Consider the following 26,830-nt stretch of genomic DNA (forward strand, 5'->3'; position numbering starts at 1 on the left):
TCATATTTTTTATTGGGAGTGAGGGTTGTAGACAAGGGGCTGTTCAGCTGACCTGGTATTTAAGAAAACAAAACAAATCGAAAAGGCAAAAACTAACTTGGGCAGGCTGCTTCTTTCCTGTTGGTTGTGGATAGGAAGGTCTTTGTGACATATGGAAGCCAGTGTGTAAATCTCTCTCTTTCTATCTCAGATCACCACCCCCCCTTCATTCCTCCTCTCTCTGCCTCTCCCCCAAACTTTACAAGAAAGGGATCCTAACAAGGTAAAAAGTAAACAATTTAGTCATCACAAGCCTTATTATTCAGTCTATCCAGGAGTTTTGCCATGTCGGTTTATTTAACTTCCAGGAATGTAAACACTGACACAGCCCTAGAAGCAGCAAGAAAGATTACAGTATTAAAGTTAAAAACCCTGAGCGTGGAGTAGCTGTGCTTTATACTCAGCTATAATAACACTTTACATTGAAACATAATGGTAAGTCAAAACCGACTGGAAACTTCTGCTTATATGGAGTACAAATTTCATTCTAATAGATTGGCATCATCTAATGTACCCAGAGTAGATTGTTATATAATGGAGAGACGGCATAAATGTCAAGTACACAAATAATTCTACAGGAAGTAAATGAAAAGTATTAGAATTTCTTAAATCACCATTAAATTTTGTTGGTGGGACAATCTCATTAGCTCCCTCAAAATCCTGTGTGGCTTTGCATAAGTCTTTTAAAAATGTATTTTGAGGGAATTTGCGGACGTTGAAACATTGTTTTAATCCAAACCAGTTCATGCTTTAAATGCACCTTAAAAAAAGTGCGCTGTTTTTCAAAGTACTTGAAGGGAGTGCAGGGGTAGAAAGCATATAAAGCGAATCCATCTCGTTGTGGCAAACTGTTTTTCAAGTAAAGTCATAATAATGAACAACACATGATCTGAAATTTGATCAGCAAACATACACTTATGCCAAGGAATTTTCTTTCTTTTTTTCTTTCTTTTCTTCTTCTTCTTCTTTTTTTTTTTTTTTTTTTTTTTTTACCATTCACATACCAAGGTTCTGTAAATCTGTAAACCAGGCAGAGAGTAGCTATAGTAAGGGGGAGACCAAATCATAATATACAGAATGGCACCGCTAAGCTGTCTTTTGGAAGAAACATGAACATCACCACCACGAACAACAACAACAAAAACCCTTTTTACAAAACTGGAAATGACAGAATAGTTTTAAAAGGAAAAAATTAAAAAAAAAAAAACAAAAAAAACCCAAACTCACCCTACCTTCTGACGCTCAAAACTTCAAACTATTAATAGACCACCAGTGAGATAGACTGTCTTTGTGCCTTGAAATGCAAAATGAGGGAAATAATTAGCAGAGGAACAAAATTCTCAAAATTTGAAGAACTTCTGTGATTACTGGGGGTGCAGTGAAAAGAAAATGCAAATTTTTTCCTGATCTTAATTAGATTCGATTGTGCGGTGGGTGTGTTGGATTTGGGGGGAGGAGAGGGGGCAGGGAGTGCTGGGGGTGAAGTGAGGAGCTGTTGTGGGATGTGGAGACAGGTTAGCAGGGGCCTGGTGGTGTGGCAGAAAGGCAGCTTCCAGAGCTGGTGCAGTAAAGCGTGCTGATGGCGCTCCCGGATCCTGAGCCCTTAATTTAACAGGGCTCATTTCCCTCTGGGTCTAGAGGGTCTCATTTGTCCTTCCCGGGGAGGAGTGGGCCCTGAAATAACAGCCCTGGCTGCCTCAGGAAGGAGAAGCAGCCTGTGGGTAACTTTTCCCCACCAGATGGGAGAGCCATGTGAGATGCTGTGGGCCCTGCTTTGTGTACTGTGGCTGTCAGTCAGCCTCTCCAGGTGGCATCTGCACAGAACCCCCAATGCCGGGGCACTGCTGCACCCGACCCTCCCAGACTTGCATTTAGTGTTCAGTGGTGGTGGTTGGCCGGGGTCCTGCCAAAGTTATGTGGAGCAAGTTTCACTGGCTGGATTTCCCCTTGCATGAAATAATAAAAGCCCTGGCCAATGCTTATGAATCTATTTTTGTTTCATTAATATTATTTATTATGTATTTTATTAATATTTTTAGGAGGGACTGTGCTCTCTTTTGACCATTTGTAGTTATAACTAATACATTCCGTACTGGTTGTAAAAAGTGTACTTGCATTTAATTGCAAGTCAGGATAAATTAATGGATATGATTTAAAACAAAATTCACTTAAAATGTTCTTGCAGGGAGCAAAAGAGGGGGCAGTCCCTGCACTTAATTTATTTTCTGGGTGAGCGTCCGCGGTGAGAGGGTCGAAAGAACTGTGTGGGTCTAACGGGAGGCGTGTGTGTATCCGAGGGACACGGGGCCCAAGGGGGAGGGGAGAAACCTGGGCAGGAGGAGGGGCAGCCAGGAGCTCTGTTCTTTTCTTTAATTTCTGAGGTTACCGGGAGGGGCTTAAGCAAAGTGGTCAAGTCCATCTGCTCGGGAGAAGGTGGTAAAGAAAAGAGGTTACTGGCAAGAGGGAAGGAGCACAAAGGGAAAATTGTACATTGGGAGCGTTGCTCTCCCGGCCGTGGTGTAGCCAGACTGGTTTAGCAGACAGAATGATAGATTGTTTTGTCAAGGGTCCCAGGGTGTGCCCTGAACTTGAAGCACTTTGTTTATCTTGAATAGAAAGGGAAAAGCGCAGACATAATCGATGTCTAGTTTTTAGGAGCTCGAAAGAGGTAGGAGAACAGAGAAGAGTCAGGGAGGTGGGGGAGGTGCAGGCCCTGGTTGTGGCTGTCCATTAACAGATGAACTTGGCCGAGGGCCAAGCTTTAGATGCGAGCGTGTCAGGGCCCCAGTGCAGCCAAGCCTTTTCAGTGGCGGTTTTTTTTTTTTTTTTCTTTTTCTTTCTCTTTCTTTTTCTTTCTTTCTGTCTTTAAATACCTGCTGACTATACATCAAATGCTCCCAGGTCTTTGGCTAAAGGCAAGGAAAAAAAAATACACAGCTCAATTTTTTTCCCCTCGGAACCAGTTGAGGCCAGTCTTTTGGCTACGTACACCAGTTCTATCATCTTTCCTGGCTTGCCATTGGGGAAAAAAAAAAAAAAAGAGTTGTGATAACGCCAGTAACCCGAAGGCCCAGGATCTGAAGGGTTTGGTGTGTTTCAGGAGTCGGCTTGTGTGAGCGCGTGCGCAGGAGTATCTGTGTGCGAAGCCAGGGCGGGGCACGGTGAGTGGGCCTGCGTGCGCAGGTAGGAGATCGGTGGAGACCAAGAAAAAAAAAATTTTTTTTTTTTTTTATAAATGGTTGAAGTTAAACTCCTTGTTGGAAAGGATCGGTGAATTATTCTGTTGGTGGCTGAGCAGGATCAAACGCAAGCAGAGCCCAGGAAAGGCCAGGGGTGGGGGAAAAAAATGCCCTGGTTGGAAGCACAGCATTTCCCTTGCAGGGTTGATGGCAAACCCATGTGTCTGGGCTTGTTTTGTTCTCGATTATCTTATCTTCTTTGGTCTGTTTCTGTGTTTTTTAGTTTATTGTGACATTATGCATTCACTTATGAGTGTTGGCAAGCAAGAGTCATCAGCCCAATAACTTCCTGACATTTTTGGCTCTTTTAATGTGCAGTCTTTGCCCTCCTGCCACAAGTGGCGAGGTAATTGAATTTCCCTGTTAGTCACTGGCAGGAGGCATGTTCTGGCTCCCACCAGAGGGGCTGCTGAGGCTAACACGGGGCTCGGAGAATTCCACCTAGGGGGATATTGGGGCTTCCAAGTGGTCTGGAGGCCAGTCCAAAATGTAGTTCACACAATACAAAATATTTTTTCCCATCATGGATTTGAAAAGGCAACCATAGTGAACATCCACATAAAATATGATAAAATCATGTTTACTTCCCCAGGCTGAAGCTTCACAAGGGAGGTGAATTCTTCCCCATCCTCATGTAGTAGCAAATAATAACTGGGAAAATATGGAGGCCTCTTGGCTCATCCCACAGATAACCCTCAACACTCAGCCGAGCCCTTAGATTCTGTCTTCTCTCTCACCAGTGTTGTTTTTGGAACCTGCATGGCAAGAAAAAGAAGAGGTCCTGAAAGGGGAAATAAACTGGAAAATATGTGTATCTCCTTTTCCCCCCCTTTCGGGCTCTGTGGAATAAAATGGCAAAGAAGTCCTGCCATTTCTCGTTGTGTGAGCTAGGGCAGATTTCTTCATCTCTCCAAACTCCAGTTTCCTCATCTGTAATGTGGGAGGAGTCAGAGGACCCCCCTCACAGGACATCGTGAGCATCATGTGAGAATGCTTGCCTGTTTTCTAAAGTAAACATTTGAGAAGAGCCAGTTACTCATTATGATTATGACGTGTGGCTAAGAACTTTTTTCTCCTTTAAGAACTGGAATCTCGACGTATTTCTCCCTGTGTAGGGTGAGCAGGTTGGGGTGAGAGAACAGGGCAGGGAGGGTTCTAAAGCCCTCCCATCTTCTTTCTGGCTCAGGGTGGGCTCCTGTCGTAAGGGGTTCTCGGCTGGAGAGAGCTCAGTAGCCCTGCAGATCTGGTGCAGTGGGGAGTTGGGTGGGGCGGGGTGTCTCTCCATTGGCAGCTCCCTCTGCTCGGCCTCCCCCTCTGCAGACATGTGCCGCCTCATCAGGAGAATGTGCCTGGCTGGGTGTGTGACATAGTCACTGTGGATTCAGAGTCCTCTTTTACCACTGGCTGGTCAGGAGGGTTTGGGTGAACCATTTTAACCACTGTGAAGTGGAGGCGACCCAAAGAACCTCCCTTCTAGGGTCGATGCAAGAGTAAATGAGAGCATAAATTAGTTGCCATATAGGATGCACGCAGAGAGTTGCCATTGCCTACCACATTCGAACTCCACCCCCAGCAGCCCCAGGAGGTAAGTCCTGTAAGCCCCGTTGGTAGAGGAGGAAACCGAGGCTCAGCAAGGGTTAAGTAACTTCCCTCCCTAAGGATTCACAGTTATTAAGGACTCTATCCTTTGGCTTCCAGTCATGACTGTCTCAAGGTTTGCATCTCTCGGCAATGGGGCTGGGCACCGATTGGCCGGGAAGCTCTGGGGCTGGATGGTTCTGTGGTCAAGTTTTTCAGTCTTCTGGGAAGGAGAGGAATGTTCCCATCCAGTCCCTGGGCGGCTGTCCTGGGTGTGTTGGAGGAGCCTTGAAGCTGTTGGAAAGGGCTGCAATGTAAGGAATTCTGCTTTGCAAGTAGTCACTTCTCCAGAGTGAGCCAGAAGTGGGGTGAGGGTCCTGAGAAGATGAGGGAGGAGGTTTTACTAGGTGTGAGTGACAGCAGTAGGCTGACCAGGACACCCAGCTAGGGCTTTTTAAGGAAGGGCTGGTGGTGTCTAGCTTTCAGCGGTTCTCTTGTCTCTTTGGCATTCTCTTCACGGACCACGCCTTTCAAGGGTCCAGAGAATCAGAATTACACTGTGAGGGAGAGCGCGCATGAGACTGAGTGTGAGTGTGAGTGAGTATGTGTGTGTGTGAGAGAGAGAGAGAGTGTAGGAACTCCTGGAGGTAATAATCTGCTTCAAGGAGGTTTTCATTTCTGGCCGAACAAGCGCTGTGGTAAGGCGAGTCCGGAAAGCATGCGAAGAGACTTGAGGGACTTCTTGAATGGAAACTACAGTCAACAACTCCATATGATCCACATGTGGCTTTCCCTGAGGCGAGTTTTCAGCGCATGGTGGCCTCCCCCAGTCACTCCGCCGGCTGCTCTGACACCATTAATATTTGCTGAAGCAAGACCTGAGGTTCGTAGCAGAGGGATTACATAATGTATTCCAAAACCAAATGTCAGGGTTTTCCTTTTATTACTCATCCTTTCAGATGGGCTGGGCCACCATAGACCACCATTTATATAATTTCAGAGTCATTGGGTAGTCAGGAGGCGCCTACTGTGCACGGAGGCCCTGTCAGGGAGCTGGAGTTGGCTCCAACACTGTCAGCTGGGAGCTCTGCTCACGTGGTAACCCTTCTCTTCAAACCAAGGGGGCTTGTTTAGATAGACCCACCACCAGGAGGTTGTCGTTGGCGTGGATGCAGGTGGTCTTCTGAGTTGGGAGTGGGGCAGAAGGTGGCTGCTGAGAATACACGTGGGTAGAGAATTCTAAACCTTCCATTGCAATTCTTGATCTGCCCTGGGACAGGATCCCTGTTTCCTTGCTTCCTTCCCCCCTACGTCTTGGCCCTGGCTTTGCCGTCTCTACATGCCCTGCATTCAGAATTGCAGAGGTATTCCCTGATCACCCCAGAAGAGAAGCTCTGAGTTTTGTTTGCTGGGACCCCTAGACTAGAAAAACTGAAATGATTAAAAAAAAAGAATACCAATCCTTTAGAGCTTCTCTGCTCCCTGCACCACCCATTTTCTCTCCGTTTTCTAGCTCTCCATTGGTGGCCTTCTGTTTCTTTTTATTTTTTTTGGTTCTGCCTTCGTTAAGGTAAGCACGAATTTAATGTCCCAAGAGGCAGGCTGGTGACCCTTCAGGCCAAGTGCCTGGATGTGGCAACACTATAATAAATATTGAATGGTGAGAGCAATGGAAATTTAACAAAGCCATAACTGAGGAGACCGCAGAAGGGCAGCGGACTGGTTAAGAGGCTGTTGGATGAGCTGGGTAGTATTTCTACTTCAACCTGATTGAAATGTCGACTAAAAATCAATGCTGTTGACTAGTGATAATTTACAGCGTTCCCGGTGCTAAGTAGTTCCCCGCTTAAGAATGCGTCGGCTGGGCAGAGATTAGTGCAGGGAGTTGTGTGTGTCACAATGAATCAGACGCATTATAGGTCAGCCCTTTATTTGTTTCATCATGACTTTTACACAGTTGTCATGTAATTTATGGCTGCTTTCACGTTGTCAAACATTTTCATTGCATCTTCTTCCTTAACACACTCCTGACACAGACATGCTGTCTTGGAAGGCTTGGTATTATTTCCTAATCTGAGAGGAGGCCTATAAACCATCAAATTACACTATCTTCGGGCTAATCTAAATGCGCTGCAGATTAAAATCAGAGCTCATTTATCCCTGATGCAAATTATTAAGTTCTAATTATAAATATCCATTTAATTACCCCATACATTTTTATTTTGCGGACCCTTTTGAGCATTGCTGTCTGCAACAGGGGGAGATGCATAGGAGACAATCTGTGGTAATTAATGTACACTCCCCACATGGTAAAGGATAAACATATGCTGCTTTGTTTGTCTTATTGATTGATTGATTAGATGTATAGAGATTTTGGCATCGTCACAATCCAAAGTTGAAATCCTTTTTTAAACATGACAACGATTTAAAAAATCTTTGAGGGAAGAAAAAGCACAATATAGCCAACCCAGAGCTTTCTGCTAGAACATATCTTCCTAAAATAAGGGATTTTCACCAGATTCTAAGTATAGGTCCGATTTAGATTTTGCACAAGTTAAGGGTGAGAGAAACCATACCTGTTTTGCACCTAGAATGTGAAATCATTGTTAGAGAAAAACTATAGTCTTTAAAAAAAAAAAGAACCCCAAACCCGACACCCCCGATTTCCAGCCCTACCTATTTGCTCCTAGGAAACTACCATATCTGCCTGTACCAGGAAGGCAGTGCAACTGAGAGCCTAATGATGAACTGTTTTGATTACCAAACAATAAAGTTTAAAAAAAAAAGAGAGAGATAAAACAAGCATTTGTAAGGGCCTTATACCTAGGCATTTTCTCTTCCATGAAAGCAATGGAAAAATTACCAAGACTAGTTTGAGGATGGTGAGGAATGGGGTCTTTGGGGACTTTTCTAGAACCAAACTTTGACCTTTAATGATAGTGGGAAGACAGTGGTCTAGGAGCCAGTATGCCTGGGATCTGACCCTGAGTTGTGAGACCTGGGGTTCCCTTGACCTCGTGGCACTTTAGTTTCCTCATCTGTAAAATGGGTAGTTTGAACTGGGTGGGTCTCTAAGCTCTGTCATATACTAGCATACTCTGAACACCGCAGGCAGGTACCCAACCGTCTGTCTTTATTGCTCTTTTTGGAATCTAGTTGCTGGATGGGGCTTTCCTGCAAAGGGGCCAGAATATTTTCTTCATTTGCCTCAAAGATGGAAGCTATGTTAGAGATGGAAGGCTTGAGTTCGTGATCCCTTGGCAGAAAGCTTAAGGGCCAATTGATGAAAGCACAGTGGAGGCATGATAGAATGGAAAAGTGATAATTCACAGAAGTTTCCTGCCCTATAAGATTTCTCCATCTTTTAATTGTAGCAAGTTGTTTTTTTTTTTTTTTTTTTTAATAAACTCTAAAGAGTGTAATGTGTATTTTCTCCAAGTTTGCTTTTTTGGGCAACTGTAGCTATGTCAAAATAGAAATACATTTGACAAAGAAATCAGTTGAATTCAAACAACCCAGGTATTTTAAATTCAATTAACTGACTGAATTCAGTGATATTTTCCTTCTTCCTCCCCCCAAAGCTGGTTTCTCTGTATGGACATAGCCTACATATGCTGAGTTCTTGGAGTTACAAATTCTTGCTTGTTAAAGGCATCTGATGCAACATGTTTAGAAGAACTCTCCCTCTGTTAGTGTTGAAGACAGCATAAATTGAGGGAAAAAATGTTCTTTTTTTATTCTTCATGTAGGTAAAAGCATATGGCCATTTCTGTGACACGTGATCTTTGCAATCCTTTTTCTAGGCTTGGTGTTTACCATTGACTTTAGCCTGGATGTTTCTGTTTTCCACGCTGTCCAGCAAATACCATTGATACATGTGGCATTAAATTAGATATAAAATGATGTTTTCAGAAGCATGCTGAAAAACAACATTCAAAATTAGCCCTTGGAGAATGATTATCTGAAACTTTCTTTATTATCCCAAGTGCTAAGAATAAAGGGGCAATGAACCAGTCGTGAAATATATGTGCTCCTTGTAGGACACAGGCACTTTCGAGGTCTATAGCTTCAATAAAAAAGTAATTTATTTAAATTGCTGCCTCTTTAATTTATAATGTTTTAGGGATTTTTATTAGGGCACTGATAATCAACTATTTCAGATTTTGCATGCTCTTCTGTGTCTGGCAAAAAAAAAAAAAGTTGGAAGAAGAAAAAAAAAAAAAAAACCCAACAGGGAAAAAGGAAAAAGTTTAGTTCTAACTGAAGCCAGAGGAAGATAACGGACAGGCTGAATGAATGGCAGCCAACTAGAGGCACTCACTGTTTTCCCCTTCGGTTATTAGCTGAAGAGAAAGCATGATAACATTCATGCCAAAGAGATAGGCGACAAAATATGTATTCAGATGTGAAGTTTAGCATTTCATAGCACGATAGTCTCTTTCTCCCCCCTCCAATTGTATTGTGCAAATGTATCAGCTGTTGTATTGTTAATGTGTGATAGGATGCGGCTGCTAGGACAGTCTTGGCTCACTAATGGGGTCAGCCGTGTCACAATGTGATATATGGATTATGTTTACCGTGGCATATTTTGTTTGCGAGCTGGGCTGTGAGATGGGAGCGGATGATAAATGAAGATACCTTCCAGTTTTCACACTAGTTTCTGTGGTCCTGAGTCTCCAAAACAGTCACAAGCATTGCTGATAAATGGAGAAGTATTTATGGGGGCATAATTGACTTTGAAGTTTTAGATCTCTGGCTGAAAACTGAGATGTGATTTGTCCATTAGGTTAATGTCTTTCCTTAAAGGTCCTATTTGACTTAAGTTATTTAGAGTTTGTCGCCAAAACCTTGGTAAATTCCTGAACCTTTGGCCTAGTGAAATAACTTTCCAGTGGCTTTCTGTGCCTGGACAATTCATTTGCTTGGGCTTCTGTGTGTGTGTGTGTGTGTGTGTGTGTGTGTGATTTCTAAATTTATTTCTCAAGTTTCACTGGGAATGAATGATTTTTCTTAGTGGAGTCTTGTGTGGTACACCTATAAAAGACTTGTGAGGAGTTCCCTGGTGGCCTAGCAGTTAAGGATCCAGTGTTGTCACTGCTGTGGCATAGGTTTGATCCCTAGCCTGGGAACTCCCACATGCCATGAGTGAGGCCAAAAATACAAAATAAAATAAATAAAAGGCTTGTTTTCTTTTGAAAAAAAAAAAAATCCCCAAATACAACAAGGTTATCACTGTGAGACATAGCTATATATACACATACACACGTTTATACATACATACATGAATATACGTATATGTACATTACATATATACAGTGTGTGTATGTGTATAGTATATAATATATACATATATATACACACACACATACACACTATATATGTATATGGAGAGAGATTGGAAAGTAGGAAGATCTTTAGATTTACCAAAGTTTCATTATGTTAGTATAAAAGTTTTTAAAAAATTGTTCGTGCAAATACCTCTTTTCATCAAATTCTGACTTGGGCAAATCCATCTTCATGCTATTTGTTCTGAGGGTCTGTTCCTTCCATAGCCCAGGATTGAGGGATATCATTGCAGATTTAGGGACAGCAGCCTGAAGCTGACATCTCTATGGCTGCCTCTACCTTTTGTCGTCACTCAGTTAAGAAGGCTGGACTTTCTCTCTTGCAGTGGCTGAACACTTGTTGCTTGGAAGTCCCTTCTTCAGAGTTCTGTCCTGAGTATATTTCCCGTGACCTGCCTCTGCATCTGGTTAAATGGACTTCAGTAATCTATACACCGTTACTTCTTACTTATTTTATATCCAGGAAGATATTAAGTCCAACAAGCTTTTACCCACCGAGTCTACAGAGAAAACGGCCAGGCAATTTTTGTTTCAATCTCCCTGTCTCTCTGGAGCAGTAGTTCCAGAGGCTGATCAATAGGTTTTATTGTAGACCTCACTGTCTCTAAAAGCACTGTGACCTTATCCTGTCTAAAAATAGTATTTGCTCTTGCCTGCAGAACCTTGACCTGTGAAAACCCATTTGGAACATAACTGACATATCTAGTCAGCTGTGTATCCAAGACATGCTCTGTGAATGAAATCTGTGCAGAACCATCAGGAGAACACTTAAAAAAAAAAAAAAATACCGGTTCTGAGCACTTGGAGTGCACCTGCCTAATGCAGTGATGGGCCACGTGGTGGAGAGTGAGGAAGACTCAGGGACTGGGACAGGGGTGAGGACCCTTAGAGGACTTTTGGAGGGTGTATTGGGCTCCCAATAGGGTAAGGGACTGCAAGGGGCAGGAGTTTGGGCTGAAGTGCAAGACAGCTTTAAACAAAGTCCGGGACCCTTTTTAGTGAGTGTGATTCTCCCAGTGCCTTTCCTTGGCAGCTTCAGTCTTGAACCTTGGTGGAAGGGATTCTCCGAAGCATAACTTAGATGGAAAGAAGTATTTTGGAGTCTAGAGTAACTTCTCTATTTAATGCTGAGGAATTAATTTCACTTTATTTATTTTTTGGTGTAATCTTAGGTTTGCGGTTTCAAAGAAAAGAATCTTTATCTTTTAAAAATACATATCGAAGCATTTACTGATGAAGTGATAGGATGTCTAGAATCAATGTAAATAAGCAGCGGGCAGGGCTGGCGATAGAACAAGGCTGGCCACGAGTTGCTAGTGGTTGAAGTTGGATGGTGTGTACATGGGAGCTGAGCGATGCCAGTCCCTTTACTTTGGTGTATAGGTGAGATTTCTGGAAAAGAAAGGTGCCCACCTGCCTGGTAAAGGGCAAAATGGCCTTGTTGGGCTGGGGGTTGTTTCTCGGCCAAGAGTTTGGCTCAGAGGCAGGTGTCCTGTGAGGGAGAAAGTTCCTGTGAACCCAAGTCTTGTATCTGGAAGGCTGACTTTTTAGGGGATCCTCTTAGATTCTGCGCTGTGCCTGGTGCTTCATCCTCCTGGAAGAAAAGAGAGCCCATGGCTGGTTTTCCCCTGTGCATGAAGAGGAGCTGGAGGTGGAGTTCAGCCCTTATGCCTCTTTGTCAAGTGGGTGGGGTGTTGGGAAGAAGCCGGTGGACAGTACTCACTTCCCCGGGAGTATGGAGGAAGATCAGGCTTCCTGTGGCCATTCGAACCTTGGCCGTTAGAGGAAGCTGACCACACTCTGAGGAAGAAAGGCCCACAAGCACAGTCAAGGGAGGACTGGGGCACAGCCCACGGCAGGTGAAAGGCATTGGTGCGGTGATTGCATGGTCCTAAAGGGCATTGCAGTCTCCTGTGTAGCAGCAGCCAGGACTGTTGCCTCGTAGCTTGAAAGCAAGGTCCCCGGTGGTCTTGGTGCAGCCTGTCATGTTGGAGCCAGGGTGGGCCTGCTCCTGCCGTATCTGCTGCCTGGAAGCTGAGACCAGCCTCTCCGAGCTGTTCCCAGGCCCTGGTCCCTCTGGTTTCACAAAATGTCTGCTCCCGCTCGCTTCCTGCAGAGGCTATTATTAGCAAGTGTCACTCAGTTATCTTGAGAGTGGCGCTTTTAGCTGCCATCTAAGTGCCTGACACTTGGGTTTACAACAGATTAAATTAAATTTTAGGCTGGTTTGGCTTCACTGGCAGTAGACAATAGGAGCAGCTGTTGTAGAAATATAACCTGGCACCCGCCAGGACCGGTGGGTGTGTGCATTTGTGTGTGCCTGCCTGTGTTTGTATGTGCAAGCTCAGAGGTGACTGTTGGGTGATTAGGGACCTGACAGGCCACTCTGTGGGAGTGGGGAAGATGCCCTTGGCTGGGGCTGACCACTGAGTTACCACTCCTTTTCCTCTTCTCTCCATTTCATTCCTTCTTCAAACACGTGTTCAGACAAATGGTTTCTCCACCTTGGTTTGGTTGTGCTTGATTGGCAGAGGGAGTGTAGGAAGCCAGAATAACCTTTCTGCTGTTGGCACATCCATGTCAGTGTTTTTCTGCAAAGAAGGGGCTAAGCTCGCATGAAAACACCCATGAAAATCAAGAGAAGAAGGGTGTGGATGATTTCTGGCTCGTTGGAACGTGGCGACCAAGTTGATCTGATAGATGGTGTAGGCAGAGTATCTGGCTGCTTGCTCCCTGTCCTGCTTTATATCCGGGATTCTTATAGATCCAGCAGGCAGACCCACTTGGGGGTGGGGGAAGAGTTGTTTGCTCTTTTAGATGCAAATATCTTCTCCTTGGTGCTAGCGCCTGGTGTGGTTGTGCTGGTGAACGGAGGACCTTTATGCCTTGTGTTGTTGAGTCAGAGCAAAGCAGTGCATGTCAACATCACTTTCTAAAATGCTGCCGAAAACTCTGTGAGGATTTCTCCTTAACAAACGCAATGCAAATATGTATATTATCCCGCAGAAGGGCAATGCTCTTTACTTTTATAATCTAGATTTTAAAAATTTTGGGGCATGATTTCAGTTCTTCAGACTCCAGAATTTATACTCACTGATTAGTAATACATTATGCAAATAATTCAGTTTACATATCCAAATACTGTTTTGCATCATTCACACCTCATGTCTTGAAAAAAAAAGTGAAATGTTTCCTCAAAATAAACAAAACCTGCAGAAGAGTTTATTGTAAGGGTGCAAATTAAAAAGGCACCCATTTGCCTGGGAACTTTTGAGGAAAATTTTAATATTCCTGCATAAATAATTTCACGAGGTTTTTTTTTTTTATTTTGTTTTTGTTTTTGGCTTTTCCCCATAGGACATGCCACTCAAGGTATATATAGTATGTTATCGTTGACGTTCTGAAGTTTTCAAATTTTTTTTGGAAAAAAGAAGCCGTAACACTGTATCAGATACACATTTGTGCGGAGAAGCATACAGTCACAAGTGAAAATGTAAGCTGAGATACGATATTTGTTTACCAGCAACATGAGTTTTTTTTTTTTTGCCAGAGAGAGGGGAGAGTAAGTAGATGCATACTTTTATACTCTATGGCAAGAGAGAGTTAACTAAACAGAGCCATGAATGCTTAAGTTGTAAGTTGGCAAATGGCAGTGCCCTAAATGGCAGTGTCTTTTAGTTTCCAGTGGGTTTTTATTGTCATTAGAGTAATTCAGGAGAATTCAGGATGTGACCTGGAGCCCTTGTCTGAATAAGCACGTTCCCATGCCCACATGAATGTCTGAACCAGTGGCTTTGACCTCACGTGTCAGGACAGAGTTGGCCTCAGACATCCGCCCAGGATTCCAGTGGTTCCAACCTCACTCTCTGGATCAGTTCACTTACAGCTGCTGCAGAGCAGGTCAGATTTCGGGAGGAATTTCCCTGAGAAAGAAGGCAGGACGGCAGGAAGGGAAGAAAGTAAGGGGGGGAAGTCAAGAGTGCTGTCATCTTTCTCGGACGATACTCCACACCCACCCTCCTAACAGGTTATAGACACATTTTTGGCACCGCGTGAAGTAAGCGTTCCAACATGTTTTTAATCTTTAACTTTCACGTCGTTAAAAGTCCGATGTACTGACTTTGAGCTGCTTGGAGATAGTTCAGGGCATAGCACCTGACAGGTGTAGTGTTTTGTGTTGTATTTCTCTCATTGTGAAGGTTATAGGATCAAAGAGCTCACAGGATGCCTTAAAGATGTTGATACCCAGGTACTGAACCTGCATGGTCCTCAGGTTCCCTTTCTTGCTCCACCTTCATACCTCCTTTTTTTGGGTAGCCTATATTTGAAAGGGTCCTTGATGTACTTGGGAGACAAGAAACTTGGCATTACTTAGCAGAGTGTCAGGGTTGGAAATCCCACTTCTCTTCATTTTCTCTGGAGGGATGTCTGCCAGAGGTCTCCTTTTGCTGTGGATTTTGGGGGAACAGATTTGGTGGGTGCTGTGGCCTTACAGTCTTAACTCGAATGACAGAAGGTCAGCAACAAAGCAGCCCCGTGAATTGCCGCCGTGAACAACTGTGTCTTGATTTTTGCCAAGAAGCATGTTGATGGGGTCTGTCCAGCTTGACTGGAGCCTGAGTAATAATTGCTGGGTCCTCAGGGTGCCCTGTGGGAGCCCCCTCTTCCGTCTGGGTCTGGATGGACTTTGAAGGGAACTCCGACGTGATAGACAGGCTCTTGATGTTTCCCCAACAATCTCTGAGTGTTGTCTCTCCCTGACCCTGGCGTTTGGTGATGCCCAGATGGTGTGCGCTGCTTCTCACCTTGTCCCCCAGATCCATGTGTCATGAGAACCTGACATTCTCATGCACGATGCCCTCCCATGTTGGACCCCACTTCTTACTCTCCACTCCAGGAACCGTGGTGAAACTCAGGTGAGTTGGAATGTCATTTGACAGGCATAATCTTGAGTCTGATACTTACAAAGTAAATCAGTTTTATGAGTACTAAGTGGTAACAGAATTCTTTGGACTCACTTCACAATCAGCTTCAGCACAGCCAGGCAGAACTGAAAGTCTGATCCAGGGCCACCTTCACCTCCACTGCCTTCTGTGGTGGGTGAGCAGATGCTAGTACAGGGAACTGGACAAGATGAGGTCAGGAGCAGCCTAGTTGGAGGGAGTCTGGGTGGAGAAAACCTGGGCCTAATTTTTAAAATGAAGATAGTTCAATCTCAGGAATTATTTTTAAAGTTTTTCTTTTTCTTTCTTTCTTTCTTTCTTTCTTCCTTCCTTTCTTTCTTTCTTTCTTTCTTTCTTTTTTTTTAAATTTCTCTCTTTCCCTAAAATTGACTCTTTCCTCATTGACCAGAGTATCTGCAGAATCAGAGCAGACAGTGCAGCTCTATGCACATGGACATTTTCCTTTGTGCAAGGGAAAATAAATACCTACTGGGCATCTTCCATGTAGATGGAGAATCATGAAGTCCTGTGGTTTCTTATCTTATTTTATGGATGAGGCATGTTGAGTCTGAGAGCGGAGAGAGGTGCCTGAGTTTACTCATCCGGCAGTGACAGAACCAACCAACCCCGGGGTTTCATGCTTTCATCCCTGACTCTCAGTCCCAAGCCTTACAGGCTTTCCTGCCACAGCAGGACCCAGGATGACTCTCCTGGGCTTCTTCTCAGAGACCTGTGCTACTCCCAATGCTTTTATGTGTGCTGGTTGCAATGCGTTTCAGAACTGGTGCTTCGCTGGGAAAGATCCCGGTCCTCTCTGGGCAGTGCTGACCTAGGGATTTCTTGGTAAAACTCAACCACCTGGGCCGTTACAGAGGATGGTTGTGTTGCTTTGCCTTGTTCCTATGCTTGTCCTCTGGCCTGTTCTGGGTGCGTGTCCTCTGCCATGCTTCCTGAAAGGGCTCCCTCACTGTGGCGGTTCTCAAGTTTGCACCAGGTGCTTGGGGAACAGCTTGGCGTTTTTATCCAGCTCATTGGACATATGGGATAGATGGAGTTGGGGTTATGGTGCCCCTCTCAGTGCAGATGGGTCTTGAGACTTGGCCGGCTCAACCTCTTCCTCTACCAGGGTTCTATTTTTAAAGACGTCTGTCAATAGCTGGAAATCCTTCCTCTAGTCTACCTTAAATCCCTTATGCTTCAGTTTAAACCCATTTCCTCTTCATTCCAGAGAAGATAGAGTATCTCATCACCAGCTTTGGATGGAAAACCCTCATATTTTAGAATTCTTTGCTCTATTCCTTGGCACTCACTGCTCCTTCCTGAATGATCTCTAATTGCTAAACTTTTGAACTCATAGATCTCTTATCTTTAAACCCATTTATTACTTTCGTACCTCTCTTTAGGACTTCCTTGTTTCCCAGATCTCTTACTCAAACATCAGCCTAATTACTGCAGAGTAAGATGACAAGATGCCTTAGTGTTTTCCACATTCCTCACTCCTGCATCTCTACTCGGGTATCTTGCTTGTTTTTTAAAAAAACCCATGCTTCATTGATGACTCACTCTCGGCTTGATGTCCACTAGGAATTCCAGATCTTTGCCAGCCATCTTTAAGTGCAGTTAAACTTTCAGTCCCAACCGTATTGATGCCACACCTCCCTCTTCTCAGACCCCCATCTCTGTCCTTGTCCACACTAAACTGAGTCCTCCCCTCCTGTCCCAAGTTTCCCAGCCACCTCTTTGCTTCACCAGGTAATGGAGAGTTACGGTCCTGTCTCTGAAGGTGCCTCCTCCCTCTTGGCTCCTCTCCCGGTGACAACTTCATAGAGGCTGAGAAATACAGTGAATGGCCTTCCTTGCCTCACTTACTGCTGGGGAGAGAGCTGTTCATAACTTTCCGCTGACATCTGGAGAACATAGGTTTTGGAGGAGCAGAGCCCAGATTCCCTGCAGCCAGCAGAGCCAAGTCTTTTCTGAGTTTCCAGCACAACCTCTGTTGTAATAAAAGGACTTGGTCATTGTGCTTAATAGTAAAACAAAGCCTGAGTGCACGTAACAAGCACATCCTTTCTGTGTGCTGGGGTGAGCGGAGGTGACTGTGAGTGTGTAGGATGATCTGAGGAGCATTACAGACATGGGAAAGCATTTCAGAGCACACAAACTTGGCATGAGCGATTACAGGCTTATAGCCACAATTTTCAATCCCTGTCTCCCTGTTCCGTATCCCAGTTCAGTCAAGATGGAAATGAAGTGGTGAGAAGAGAGGCTACCAACCTTCAGTCTCCAAGGACTCCTACAGGGTGTGGGCCCAGCAGAGCCCAGACACCATCCCCTGATTGGGCCTTTCTCGGACTGACTTGCTCACTTCCCATTCTGCCCAGTCCAGAGGTGGCTTGGTAATCCCCGCAGTCTGACCTCACTGTGGGCTTAAGTGGCCTGGGAATTTCTGCCTTCAGTCTCAGGTCAGGAGCAGAAATGGGCAGCTGGGAAGTTGGGTGATCAAAAGTTGGTTGGCAACCCCTGTGTCAGTGTCAGATCCTGCTCCCACCTGTCCCTCTCTGCACTACCACCTTCTCTTTGCCTGGAAGCGCTGGGCTGTGTTTCAAGGAAGAAAGTGGTAACCTGGCCCCATGTATGTGCAGCGAAGGCTTGTTTCTGTGCTGCCTTCCCTGGGGCTGGACTTTCTGCGGGTAACTAAGAATGTCTGAGTGGGGTCCTGGCTCTGGCCCCACTTGCTCTCTTTGGGTGAAGTGTTGCTCTGGGATTAGAGAGAAAGCATCCGGTGTATCCACGTTGCCTCGTGGGTTTGGTGTTTCTTAAAAAAGTTTAACTATAACTTTTTTGAGAGCAGGGACTACGTTTTATTTTTGTGTGTTTTCATGCCTCACATAATGTTAGTTCATTATGGTCTTGAATTTATACTTTGTTCTGGCTGATGGATTGGAAATGGGAGAGCAAGGCTTTGAATTCTCTGCCTCGGCTTCCTGAAATGAAAAGGTGCCCAGGCGGGTGAGTCAATTTGCCCCCTTTCTCCCTGTGGAAAAGATGTGAAAGCTTGAGGTTGGAATAGAGGGTGGCATCTTAGGGCCTTCACTACAAGGCTACCTTTTCTCTTGGCCATGCCGTGAGTTCTCTGCTTGTAGCTCCTGCCCCTTCCCACCTGGAAGTGGGTGTGAGGAGGTGCCTTTGAGCTGGGCAAATGCTGGGCAGGGCAGCTAGGAGGTCCCCTGCAGGTGTGGGAGCTGGGAACACTTCCTGTAAATAGCCCTGGGCTTACCAGAAGGGCGTTCAGCCTGTTCAGAGGGACTGATACCGCTCTCCTCGCTGCTCTGGCTGATGCTCGGGTAGCTTTAAAGGGAGATGCTCATTTTTTGGTTTATGTGTATGCAAGTCCTTTGATATTTGAGGGAAATCCTCTCTGTGTTACTCTGTTCGGCATGTTGTGAAGAGAGTCATCCAGACCCACTAGGTGTATTTGCACAACTCTGGTTTCTCCCCTAAGAAAAGAATCTCAATTGAATTCTGTGTTGAGGTGGCTTATTCTCCAAGTCCTAGGACTGTCCAAAAGTGGGTTGCTCAATAGGGTCAGGCTCAGGACTCCTTTCCCATCAGTGGCCAGGGTGACCTGAAGCCTTCTAGTTCAGCTGTGGCCTTTCTCGTGTCCTCCCCCTGCACCCCTGGAGGTGGCCCAGCATGAAAACCTCCCTCTTGGAGAGCCATGGGAGCGCTGCTGGCTCAGGTGCTCCAAGCTCTTGGTAGCACGGGACTCCTGCATAGCTGTTGATCCAGCTGTGCTCCATTCTAGAGCTGGGTCTTGCTTCTCATTTCCTGATGCTGGCGTGATGGGGATATTAGTTGTTGTGGGAGACTTTTTTCTCCTCCTAACCATAGATGAGTTGATTCTGCTGTGGGTGGGCATGGGCAGTGAGCCTTGGAAGGTGGGGGATCTGGAGGGGAGAGGGCAGGACAGGGAAGATCCCCACAGGACTTGAAGATATGTTCCAACCAGAGAGAAGCAGATGGGGGAAAAAAAAGAAAAAGGAGTGCCTGCTGTGCATGGCACAATGGGATAGGTGGCATCTCTGGAGCGCTGGGATGAAGGTTTGATCCCTGGCCTGGCACACTGGGTTAAGGATCCAGCGGGTTGCATCTGTGGCTGGGATATGATCCCTGGCCAGGGAACTCCATATGCCAAAAAAGAAAAACAAAAAAAGAGAAGAAGCAGGAGTTCTTGCCAGAGGCTGACCCAACAGCCACACCTGCTGAAGGTGCTTCCAGGGGTGCTTGGATTCTGGGCAGTGGGCAGTGGCCTCTGCTGCAGAGAAGCTGCGAGGAAGGCATGGAAGCAGCATCACCCTCACCACTGTGAACACTCCCGAGGAGTGGGTGCTCGGGGGCAGGAACTGCATCGAGTGCCCCTCCTAGGACTAAATTCCTGGTCCCCTCCTTGTCCCACATCCATTGCATGGATGGGATATTGGGGCAGGATGAGGTGTGCCTCAAGCCCATGCAACTCCCTTACTCTGATCCCCCTCCTCACAGGCGAGGGTCTTTCAAATCTAGTGCTGGATGAGAAAGCCACTCACCAGCCTTCAGAGACTCTGTATGGATTTTGATGGGGGCTTGGACGAGTCCTCAAAACTCTCCTGTAAAGGTACGGTTCTGTGGACTGTCTTTTCTCTGCCTCTCAGGAGTAACCAGAGGTGGCGGTCAAATGTGACTTGGCAGCTCTTGCTGCAGGTTTTCGTTTGGGGGTGAGACTCATCTCTGAGACTGCTCATGGGTGAAACTCCTGTCTCCTCGGGTCATCTGAGTGGTTGCCATGTGGGTGGGCACGTGGTCAAGTGTGCGCCTTCATTGTGGATGTACATGGTGGGAAAACCTGCCTGTTCTCCTACCCCTCGTTAAAGGTGACTCATAGCTGAGAACCTGAAAGAAAATAAACGGACTTCACCAGACTGAACCTCTCCAGGCTCTGAATCAACTTTAAGTCACCTGGGGGTGCCTTGGGTCTACATCACAGAGGCGGCTTACACGAGATAAGCAACGTGAAGTTATTGGGGGCTGCCGCGGGATCAAGAAATTAGAACCGAGAGGAGAAGTAGGTGCCATCTGAGATCATTTGTAAAATTCAGCATGTTCGTCGAGCATTTATTCTAATGCCCAGCACTGTGCCGAGTGCTGGGAATGCAGAGGTGGGTGAGACCAGGCAATGCCATCCTGTAAACGTTGTCATTTAGGAGACAGGTGGTGGGGGGCAGGGCGTGCATAGCAAATCCCTTACACCTGAGCACCAGACATGCCGCAGGAAGACCTAAAGTACCCAGGCCAAGGGAGAGGAAGTGACTGCCAAGGCCACTCAGCCACCTCAAAGAGCTCAGCCACAACCCAGATAGGTTTTTCTGAGTCCCAAACTGATGTTTTTTCTAGTGCATTAGGCGGCCGCCTTTAGCAACTCAGCAGAGCTAGATGTGGGATCGAGGTACCTTCGGAATCACTCCCTTTAAAGCACCTCTAGGTAAACAGACTTCCTCTTCTGACAGTTCTCCAGGGAAGCTGCGGACAGAGCTTTCTTTGCAACTCCCCACGCCAGTGTTCTTATCCTTCCAAGTTGTTTGGATAAAGTCACAGGCCCAGATGGCTGCACATACTCCTTTTGGAGTCACTGAAATACTTGTATTTCTTGGGAAGAGTTATTGCATCTTTGGCCCACTGAGTACTAAGTACTGAGCGACTTCTTCTGCCTTCGAACACTTGGTTACTGGAAGGACAACTTGATGACTTGAGTGTAGCAGATGAAGCAGCTCGGATTCTTATTTATTTGTTTGTTTGAAAAGAAAATAATAAATTCCCACATGTTTTAGTTTCCCTCTTCTTCTTGCACAAAGCTTAGAAAGGAATTAACAGCACCCCCCTCCCCAATGTCTTATATTACAAGCTTCTGTGCCTACTGCGTTTTCAACTTATTACAGCTTTTCTATGGCTTGGAAAATCCCTTGACTGAGTGATGATTGTTTTCATGAAATGGTGCAACATGTAAAGCAATGGTTGTCATTAATAGTGCAGTTATATAGAATGTAGCTCTTTAAGCCTTCAGTTTCAAATCAGATTAGCGCTCTGTTAACTTAAAATAGCCCCCAAAAAGAAGAAAGAAAGAAAAAAGAACTGTCGGAAATCAGAGGGAAATATTAGCATTATGAAACATGTTAACAAGTGGCCATTAGCACTTTATGTCTGCATGAATAGCATCTTTAAGTGTTTTATTGGTAACAGAATAGAGTGGAGTCACAGAGAATGGCATTACTTTTCAAATTGGCAAGTTCTTTAAATTCAGACTTCTCCTTGTTATTGCCTACTGGGGAGCATTTATTCACCTGTCAAAATGTGCGCCAGGGTAGGAAAAGGTACTTTAGCTTTTCTGGCTGAGTCCAGGCTCTCAGGTGTGAGGGATTTATCCCTTCCCCGTGGCCCCTTCATCCCCCTCCCCATCCGGGGGAGGGAGAGCCTGAAAGCACAGATGGAGGAAGAGTCACCCCATGCAGAAAGCTGGCTTCTCTGGGCTTTGTGCCTGGCCCAGAGCCCCTGTGCAGCGTTGGTGTGATGCCTGAGTCTCACTGTGCCTGGACTGGGGGCTGGCTGCAAGGAGTGTGAGCAGGGACCACTAAGCATGGGGGTGGGGGGGATGGGGGTGGGGACAGAGAGTTGCTCTTAAGGTTGGTACCTCCCTAGCTCTTAGACTTTTCTCCTTCTAGAGGCTCCTCAGAAGCCTTAGGGGAAAGACTCTAATTTGGTCTTGACTGGCCCCTCTCAAGAGCCGCCCCCCTTTTTCCTTTCCCAGAACCAGCTCAACCCCTCCATTTATATTATAATGCAAGGTACTGTTCCCCCCTGGGCCTCAGAGCCTGTGGAGGGATAGAATTTGGCTCAAACTCAAACTCTGAAGCACAAATATGCCCAGGTTGGGGCTGCCTGATGGTTTTATAGATCCAGGGTTGAGTGGCCTCCTGGCAGTTTGGAATTCTGGAGGTTCACTCATTCATTTTTCAACAATTTTTTTTTTTTTTTGAACACTTGCCATGTGCCAGGAACCGTTCTTGGTGTTGCACATACAGCGATCATCAGAGCCTTCAAATGTCCCTGCTCTTATGGCCCCCTTTCTCGCTGGGGAGACAGATCATAAATGAATAAACAGGTGAGTTCTAGGACACATCAGAAGATAGGGAATGTGCTTTGGAGAGAAAATAAGGGATGTGTGGCGGGGATGCTTTTGTTAGGGTATTTAGGGACTGCCCCCAGGAAGTGAGGCAGTCGCCATGTGGGTTTCTGGGAGAAGAGGGTTCTGAGCTGAGCCTACAGCAAATGTGAAGACCTGTGTATGGTCCCCCTGGCTGGGGAGGAAGAGGGACCCTGGGGGGTCAAAGTGGAAGGAGGACCAGAGGGGGTGGAGCTGGAACCCCAGGGGAGACCAGCGCCTGCCTGGAGGCCCTTGTAAGGACTTTGGCCCCCTGGTAGGCATGGCCTCATGTGACTTAGTCTGCAGAGGGCACTTTAGCTGCTTTCTGGGACTTGAGTGTGGGGAGGTGAGGCAGAAACTGTCAGGAGGCAACTGCCAAAATCCAGGCAAGATGATGGCAGCCAGGACCAGGGTGGCGGGGATGTGAGATGGGGCTGGATTCTTTACCTGTTTTGAAGGTAAACCCAACAGGATTTGCTGACAGATTGCACATGGAAGAAAGGACTTAAGGTGGACCCTAAGATGTTTGGTTTGGTGGCTGGAAGGATGGAGTTGCTGGTTTCTGGGATGGGGATGGCACGGAGGTGCTGGAGGATGGAGTGCTTTGGGCGTCACCTTCTCTTCCCCCTCTCCTTCCTCCTCCAGCTTCTCCTCTTTGTCCTCCCGCCTTCTCCCCTTCCTCTGGCTCTTCTCCCTCCTCCTCCACTTGGGCCTTGGTGGGTGTGTTAGACCCCCTCTGTTCAGAAACGATTGGGAGGGAAGATGAGTAGTCCTCGTGGAGCAGTGCTCGTGGGGAGGGCTCTAACAGACGGCGGGCGTGAGCCGAGATGACTCAGGTCCAACTCCAACTGCAGTTTTTTGGGGGAGGGTGTTTTTCTGAACTTTTTACTCAGTTTCCTTCTGTATTTTTCTGTAGCTACCAGGGACAACTTTTGACTCAGAACTATGTGCTCTGCCTCTTGCAGTTCTTTCTGTGAGCTTGTTTTCTCAGAGTTCAGGTCAGCCACGAGGGGCTGCTGGAGAACCAGGGGATTCGGAGATGGGTATATCAGCTGCCTGTGGCCCTGAATGTCAGCCTCTCTAGGTGCCTGAGGCATCTCAGGAATCTGCTGCCCTCCTGTTGTGGACCTCCAGAAAGTCCTCTCCCGAAGATGGCTCTGTGGCTCAGCTGTGCTCCGATCTGCTGGGCAGCCTGGGGTTTGGGATTCCTTACGGAAATTCGGTGTCCTCCCTTTCCCAGGTCCTCCTCCTCCCTTTCCCCATTCCTGGAAAGAAGTTGGCTGGCAGATAGAGTGTTTTTCCTTGAAAGGAGAGTGGAGAGCCCTCTAATGGAAAAGTAAAATAATTCTTGGAATCTTCCTAACACCCGTGCTGGCCAAAGCTGAGACCAAGTAAATTATTTGGGAGTAATTTGCTAGGGCCCGAATCAAACAAATTGCTTTCTTGCCCTGGCCTCAGCTTGAATCTTTAGGCCAGAAGCTGATGATTTTAGCAGTCTGATGAGAAATAGGAGTCAGCATTTCTATTTGATCCGCCTTTGTTGTGAGGCATTCTTCAAGGTGTTAGGGCCCACAGGTGAGCATCTTTTGCCAGCAACAGATTCCTTATCATAAGAGGAGCTCCTTTACCCTCAAGTCTCAATAAAGATCGTAAATGGCAGCCGTTCAGAGCTATTCAACATCCCTCATGTCAGGCTTTAGTTTTCCATCTCCTTTATGGTGCTGGCTTTGTGACATGTAGCACAAATTATTCTGGAATCTGAGGTGACCCAAGGAAGAGCTCATGGAAGAGTCTAGGCTGCTAGCCTGGAGGTTTGGCCCTACTGTCAAAGAGATTCTCAGGGACATCCAAAGGCCCCCAGCCCCTGCCACGGTCCCAGAGACGTGAGCCCCAGCCTCTCGCTGAACCAAGCCGAGATGGGTTCCTGAAGTCTTCCTTCTAAAGCCGCACCCCCGTGTGAGCAGTGTGCCCAAATGGAAGTTCCCAACCTGTCTCCATCCTTCGCCCATCAATCATATCCTTCCCATCCCTGGAGCAAAGCAAAGTCCCCTTCAGAAAGGGAAGGATCCAACACAGTTCTACCCTGGCTGTCCCATGCCTTGTCGCCCCACTCCTTTAGAAGTGTGTCTTGGAGATGTTTGTCTCCCAGCAGCTGACAACCGCTTTGCATTGTTTTGGTAAGTGTCTCACTCAGTCACTGGGCTGCGTGTGGTCCTTTGCACCACCGCAGGGAGAGTGGTCTGGACGCAGTTCTGTGTTCCCAACAAGCTTTTCTTGCGCTCCTCTTTCACACCAGGCCGTTTCCGCCACAGTCTCAAACAAGTGGGGCCGAGTATGTGTTTCCGCCTATTTTTTATTTATATAATTTTTTGCAGTTGTTCTTGGGGGAAGGGGCAGTCAGCATGTTAGGTTGACTCTCTAGTGATGCATAACTACTTAGCTGTGGCTCAGCTACTTTTTTTGGTGAGATAAAGGGCAGTGAGCACCATGACATGAGAGAATTTCAGGTTTATTGTGATTTTTTATGTGTGTTTGCATCTGTCCTGTTCTTTAGGGCATTACCCAGAAGCCCATAGGAACCCACACCAAAGACCATATGATTTTAAAGCTTTAGAAATCTGTGTGTGTAATATGTCTTTTGTGAAAATTTTTTTTTGTTCTTTTGCTTTAGAAACTATAATAATAATCCATAGTAATTATCCCATAGTATGCTGTCCTTTGTTACAGGAGCACTGGATTAGTGTGAAAACGTGTCCTGTATACAGTTTCAACAGCTTGATTTTGCTTCTTCCTTCCCCCTCCACCCCCCTCTTCTGTCTTGTGCTATTTGGAAGACAATTTCCACATTTCTGCCATATGTCTTAGAAAAGCTCATGACTTAGAGGCAGTAGCAGACTTAGGACAGCGAGCGAGCGTAGTTCAGGTGGGGAGGCGGCCCTGTGTATCAGAGACTATTATGCAGACAGTGAGCTGTTGAAACAGCTGCATTTGGAAATAGTGTTTCCCCCTTGCCTGCCTCTTTTCTTGAGAGACTCCAAAACATCTGAAAACACAAAAGCACTTCACCAGGTTTTAACTTTTCTGGCTCAGACAGAAGCAGCTTCAAATCGGCATGAGCATAGCGGTCTTTGTATGTTTTGTACACATTTTTCCAGCATTTCAAGAAGGGCAAGCCCTTTTGTTTTTTTCTTTCTCTCTCTCCTTTTCCTTCCTTTCTCTCTCTCTCTCTTTCTCCCCCTCTCTCTCTTCCTTCCTCTCCTCCCTTCCCTATCCTATCCTTTTCCATCCCTGCCTCCTCTCCCCGCTCCTTCCCTCCCTCCCTCTTCCTTCCTTCCTTCCTTGGCCTTGGCTTGCATTCTGCGCACTGGAAGAGCACTTAATCCTTGGCCTCCTGTCTGTTGAGATATTATGTTTTTTTAATAGTGCTTGTTTATGACTAAGGTCAAAGACAGTATTTCAGAACAAAAAAATTAGAGTTAGTTCATAATTGAGTACATATGTATGTAACTGTTTATTTTTATAGTTTGCTAATTTATTTTTAAACAGCTCAGTTATGCCAACATGTTTATAGCTCCGTTCATCACATGCCTTACCAGTCAGGGTGTTAAAAGGCACATGCTTTTCAATAGTTTGGATCCCAAGTTAAATTAGATAATGCCATCAGGTAGCAATTTAATTACATTAATTGAATGTTTCGGTGGAAAGGTAGTTTTGCAGACGCTGTAATGAAATAACATTATGAGTACCCATGTATAAATCCCAGCATTATAGACATTATTCGAGGTGGCTGACAGGAAAATGGAGATGTTTCAGGCGTTCAGAAGGAAATGTGAGGGAGCTCTGTCCTCAGTGCAGTGGTGGATGCTGCCTTTTTGCAATTTAGGAGGCTCCTGGGCGTGGCCACTTCCTTCTTGAGCTGTCTCCATCATCAGTCCTCCGGGCAGAGATGCACAGAGGCACCTGCATGCGTCTTTTCAGCCAGGGCATCCCAGGAGGCAGCCAGCCAGCCTGAGAAGTCGAGACACACCCTTGAGAGGTCCTTGTCACCTCGGAGGGCTGAGGCTTGGCAGACTGGGTCTCTCTCTAGGCCAGGCTGTCCTGCGCTTTGAAGAAGCTGTTGCTGGAGCCCTGGGGCAGATGATATGGCAAGTTTGCCCCCCCAGCTCTTGCCCGTGAAGGTGACTTCCTCGGCTGCAGAGGGACTTAAATGGGGGATGAGAGCCCAGTCCTGGTCATCTGCCCTTGCAAAATGGGAGGGCTGGCATTTGTCTGCTAGGGGCCCAGGGGTTCTTCCCTACCTCCCTGCAGTTTGTTGGGGGGGGTGGTCAAATGAGGGCCAATCAAAAGGATTTTAGGTGTGCGTAAACAGATCCTTTGCCTGCGAGTCATTTATTGTCTTCTGTGATGCCTGGTGTGCTGCCCTGCTACCCTCTTTGCCAGTTATTCACCACG

The 26,830-nt window shown here is 46.2% G+C and overlaps 1 protein-coding gene across 10 annotated transcripts in view; it reads left to right on the forward strand.

Moving 5' to 3' along the window:
* BCL11A (B-cell CLL/lymphoma 11A) overlaps positions 1 to 26,830 on the forward strand; it is a 100,949-nt gene that overhangs the window by 21,999 nt on the left and 52,120 nt on the right. The window lies entirely within an intron of this gene.

The sequence above is a fragment of the Sus scrofa genome, chromosome 3 (assembly GCF_000003025.6).
Source record: "Sus scrofa isolate TJ Tabasco breed Duroc chromosome 3, Sscrofa11.1, whole genome shotgun sequence".
NCBI lineage: Eukaryota > Metazoa > Chordata > Mammalia > Artiodactyla > Suidae > Sus > Sus scrofa.